Raw genomic sequence first — 5577 nt, 5'->3', positions numbered from 1 at the left:
CTCCATAGGGTTTTCAAGTCTGTCGCCTTTTGGAAGCAAATATCCCGGCCTGTCTTCTGAGGCGCCTCTGCTGGGTTCAAACCACCAAGCTTTTGGCTAACAGTTGAGTGCTTAACTCTTTGTGCCACCCAAGGACTCCTCCATTAAATATTACTAAGTAGTTTTGTGATTAAAATGAGTTTAGGAAATATCGGATAAAAAAGGCATAATAGGATTTTCTGGAGCAGAACTTATCATAACTTTTAACATTATAAAAATGCATCATAAATCTTTAAGAAGGTATTCTTTTAAATTTCTTTTCTTAATTTTTTTTAAAATAAAGCAATTTTTCCATGAAAATTTATCTGTGGAAAACAGTTTGCAAGAAAAGTCCTTTCAGTTTAATTGGTAAAAGAGTGATTCGTTTAATTATTTAAAACATTGTTTTAGGCTTTTTGTTTGTTTCTTTCTTCCATGTGAGTACTTAAGAAAACTCTCAGTTGAACCACAATATATGTCTTATAAATCTTTGCCTTCAAGGAAGGCTTGGAATGAGGATAAAATGGAAGAAAAGTGAGATGCCATTGTCATCATACTACCTATAACTTCACAGGTAGAAGTGCGACCACTCCAGCCTGTCAACGATCTCTTCACAATATACACTTCCACACTACAGTGCTGTTGGTCATTGAAATGATACAGTCCTCACACACTCTTTCCACTGCTGCCTGTGAGTGAAAAGGATCTTATTATAATTGAAAGTAATGCAAATTAATGAAGCATACCTAGAAATATTTCAATACATTTTCCTTTCTTAACTCTACCCTTAAAACTCTAATTTCTCTAATACATAATTTCAAACAGACTTACCTGACATGTTAAACCTTCTCTAAACAATTTTTTATCATAAGAACTCATGAAAAGCTATACTACTTTTGGAAAACAACATCCTTTAAATAAATGATGGCACTAGTTGCCAAAAGACACTAAATATGCTGTAAAATATGACATTTTAACATTAAAATTTTAGGTAAAGACACATCCACATTTTTTTTTCAACACAATCCTCTTCATTATGAGAACATCGTAGGCAACACATTTGAATTTCTTGCCGTGTTGGGTGGAGTCCATAACAGTTTGATCTGCACACTTAGTGAAAGAGGGAGGACGAACAGGGGGTCTCACCTATTACTTCAGTCCTTCTGCATGTGTACCATTTCCTTATATATTGAAGTTCTTTGCTTTGATTTTCCCCTTATTTTTTTCCATGTGAAACTTATTTTTTAGGTCATTCTGACTACAATCTAACCAAAAACTTCTAAAAGAATGAAAAAGGCATGAAGAAAATAATGCAGAAGAAGACTGCCGTGCCCCCTACTTTGGTTCTTTTATTAGAAGTCGAGGACGCAACAAGTAGGGAAATCCTATGGTGAATGGAGCCATCACACAGATACCCTTCTGGAACCCAAATCTTCTTTGATCCCCCACAATGTACTTGGTGGCTTCAGCAATTTAGAAAGGGGAGGGGGGAAAATACTGAAAAAGGCCAGTGTTTAATGGTGAAAAGAATGAAGCTGCAGAGGTCCAAACCAGCCTAGGGCCAAAAAAGAAAATTAAAAATCTGCACAGAGCAAGCAAGCCTGTGACTGCTGAGTGTAAGGCATTCAGGCGCCAGCCTGGTGAGAGTTCTCTGCCTGCAGGGTAAGACCAAGTGCACAATGAGGCTGTTGGTAGTGAGCTGCAGGTAGACACATACATATAAATGGGCACACACATGCTCACACACGTACACATCCTAAAAAGGGAGATTTTTACTGGATTATGCATCGGTGATGTTGATTTCTTTTTTCCTAAGTGTTTGTGCTGTGTAGAACCAGATTCAGCTCCTCCTTTAGGGTGTGGGGCGACTGGTGCTCGAGACTGCTATTTCTGTTGGTGTTGTTACAGGGCTGTACTTTATACCCTGTGTTCCCAAGTGCATGAGGGAAGAGTAAGTCTGGCACCTGATAGGCATTTTTGCTCCTGTGGAACTAAGTGAGCTTCATTCCAACTAGCCACTGTCCTGCTGGACTCTGTTTCCTCAAGGGTATTAATATTGTTCTTTATTTTGGCAGGCACTACAACAATTCACCAGTCTTTTGCTCAGTCCAACTAGCACCCAGGGCAGTGATCTTATCGAGAACCAAAATACTCTCTAAGTTCTTCCCAAGTTCTACTATGAATTCTTTCTTTCCGGTTCCCAGCTTTTGCTGGAGATTGAAAGGGGACAGATAGGAGGAAAATAACTGAGAAAATTCTATGCTGAATAAACAAGAGACCCTTCCCGTATTCCCAAACACCCAGCCCCCATGCTTGGGAGCTGTTTAGTTCTAATACCCACAATCCCCAGGATGTAACCTAATCACCCAAAGTCTTGGACGATAGTAACCTGAGACTCAAGTGCTATTTTAGTTGCTTGTCTGTGAGCCAAGATTAGAATTCTATGAACCAGAGCCTTACCCTACCACTCTCCCTGATACCATAACAGGATGTCCTCGGGAGGTGAGCAATCTTTTCTCCTAGCAGCTCTTCAAAGACATGACCTTAAGGATTCTACCACACTACCTGGCAACAACCCACAACTTCCCTTTAAACTTCCCACCATGCTATCTCTGCCATGCCAACAACTCCACGATGGGTATTAGACACTGCTTTACAATAATTCTGCCAGTTTTCTTGTTCAAGGAGACCAGAGGTGTCTATCACACCTAGACTTACCAAGATAAGATACCAGAGGCAAAATTAATCTGATCTGCTCCAAAGGAAGGGTTCTCCCAACCTGTGCAAATGAATTCAAGAGGCACCTGGGCAAGTCAGAATCTTTTTGGTGGCTGGCTCCATGCCAAGAACTGTGATGCCAGGGAAAATTCAATTTATATTCCCAGGAGGAGGAAAGATAGAGCAGTGATTTTAATGTGCGGAATTTACAGTGTTCCAAGCTGCACAGTGAGGGTAAGGAAACTGGCACAACTCTTTGGACGTCAGAATTACCACAAAATTTGACAGGATACCAGGAAGTGATCCGATTGGCCCTGTGCTAACAATGACCCTTAAATGCCAGCATAATTGACCTTCCAAGTAGATGGCTCTATTCCCTAGAAAGGCCCTAGAAAACAAGTTAGTCTCTCAAATAGCCCCTGAACTAGTGCCTTATCACTTCACATCCTATATAGTCCTCCACATGTTGCTTCCACTTTGAAAACACATACTGCTTCCCTCTACCTCACAGCTCCCAAAGGTCTCAGCTTTCAGGCATGAGAGTGGTCACGTGATCACTGGGCTGCCAAGGTATATCAGTCCTTGGAGGTCACCTTGGTGAACCAAGCCATTATACTTTCTGGGGCTATCATCCGATACTCCTACAGTTACTTTGTGCAAAATTGAAACATTGTGTGGTACTTGCATGTTTCATTCTATACAAAAATGTTCCCTCCCTCCCCTGTCCCTATGTTTTAAACACCTGTATAAATTCTTATTTAAACAGTAAGTTAGAAATCTTACATTAATTTCTTTGTTCTCCCAAAAGACCATCTAAAATAACACTCCCACCCCTTAATAGGGTGTAAATGTTCACCTAAATTGGTTTGTATTATTGTTTTCAGGAGCGAGAAAGGGAGAAAAAAGAAACACCAGGTAAACTATTCCTCCATCTTCTACAAATAAATATGAGAGATCAGAAACCAGTTTACCAAAAGTCTTACAGAGTCCTCAATCTGTAGATCCCAAGAAAAAGTCAGAGTTTGGGCCATTTCTCCTTTCCTCCAAAGTGATGCACTCCATCCTTTGAGGTATGATTTTTTTTTGTTTTTCTCAGTCCTGTACCATGTGGAGCCGCTGGGGCGTCACAAAACCATGAGTCTGTCAAGATTTTGGGGCTCTTCTGGTACTGGCATCAATGGCCAGTTAGAGAGTCCTGCAGGTGCTGCCGACTCTGGCTCAGGGTCAGCTCCCAGCCACTGGTAGGTATCAGAGAGCATTCTCTTCACTGCAGCCCCCGCCAATCATGAAAGGGAATTCCTGAGGTTTGAGACACCATGGAAGTGAATGAAAGCTCCAGCAACCACAAAGTTGTCAAACAGCTGATGAGAGTGAAATGAGACGTCACACTTGCCAGGAAAGATGCGTTTTGGGATCCAGGCAGCATACGGGGCAGCTCACTTGATACAGAAGCTCGCCATCGGCATCAACCAACCTGTCTGCCTTAAGGTGGCAGTTTTCAGGGATCCTTCCAAGATGACATACAACATGATAGGAATGATCCACTCAGGCCTAGGCCCCCAAACACTCCTGCTCTTACTCTCTGATCTTGAGGAGTGGCAAATGCGGTCCCACTGGGATGATAACAGCTGCAATGCCCAGCACACAGATGACAATCCAATAGATGAAACAAGGTTGTGGATTACAGTTGGAAGAATAATAAAGCCAAGGAAGAAAACTTCCCATAATCAGAAGAGCAATACCAGAGTAGTCCAGTTCAGAGAAGAGCCAGGAGACCCCTTCTGAGTGGTATTAGACTGTGTGGAAGAGACCTGAAAAAGAAAGGCAGAGAACTGCCCCCAAGAAGAATAAGCCAAAGACCACCTTCTCTTGCAGAGGTGCCACAAAGTAGATGTTTAGGAGAAACATAAAAGATCCCCAGGTACAGGAAGTATACACAGCCTAAGAGATGTGTTGCGATGTTGCCTGTCTGTGCGTATTCTGAAAATGCTCTTAAAACAGGCTGGAAAAGAAGGCATGGCAGGCTGGTGTCCATGTAAAAGAAAGCCATTATCTTTGAGCTAGTCTGGCATACATCCTGAGGGATTATTCGCCATCAAACTTCCCATACCTTACAAACAAATCTTCCATTCTTTCCATGACATGATGGGCTTGTAAGAGAGAAGTCATGCCCATAAACCTCTCATCCATAAACCTCTCATCTTCCCAGAGACTTCATCATTGCACTCATGTTCTTCAGAGCTCTTTTTTATGAAGAAAGAAAGAGCAGGTGCCTCTAAAATGAGCTCCCAATCTCCTTCTCGGTTGTGGTCATTATGACTTCTCCTTGAATCATCAAGTTGGTGCTCTTTTCTGAGCCTTATACGTGGCTCTGGAGTCCTGCTGCACCACAACCAGTTTTCTTCTGTCTTGTTCATAGGATACACAAACCTCTCTTACAAAGAGGTCTTTCTTTCTGTCCCTTCTTGGGAGGGTGTACTTTCAGAGCAGTGAGTTGACACTCCTCTCGGACCTGAGCTCTCCCTCTTTGCTGGGGAACGAGTGCTCCTGCTCCAGAGACCCTTACCAGGAACTTGTCACTGCCTGGCCGCACAACTTGGACTCCTCAGTGGTTTAATGTCTTTTTATTCAGTGACAGAGTTTTGAAGAAGTCATTCAGGGACATAAATAACATGGTTTACTTATGTCAATATCTGTTAAATATTTCTAGTTAAATCTATGTTCTAGAACGCAGAAACCATGTCTTATATTTCTCATATCTTCCATAAGACATCATATAATGCTGGGTTCCTGGTAGGTAGATGGAACGATTAAATTTCTTCAGGGCATCCCTATGGCTCA

At 41.9% G+C, this 5577-nt stretch overlaps 1 pseudogene; it reads right to left on the bottom strand.

Annotated features, from left to right (window-relative positions):
• Positions 1–3984: 3984 nt before the first annotated feature.
• LOC126059844 (adiponectin receptor protein 2-like) lies at positions 3985–5153 on the bottom strand (annotated as a pseudogene).
• Between the last annotated feature and the right edge of the window lie 424 nt (positions 5154–5577).

The sequence above is a fragment of the Elephas maximus genome, chromosome 16 (genome assembly GCF_024166365.1).
Source record: "Elephas maximus indicus isolate mEleMax1 chromosome 16, mEleMax1 primary haplotype, whole genome shotgun sequence".
Lineage (NCBI taxonomy): Eukaryota > Metazoa > Chordata > Mammalia > Proboscidea > Elephantidae > Elephas > Elephas maximus.
The sequence above is the reverse complement of the archived record's forward strand: the minus strand, read 5'-3'. Positions and strand labels throughout refer to the sequence as shown.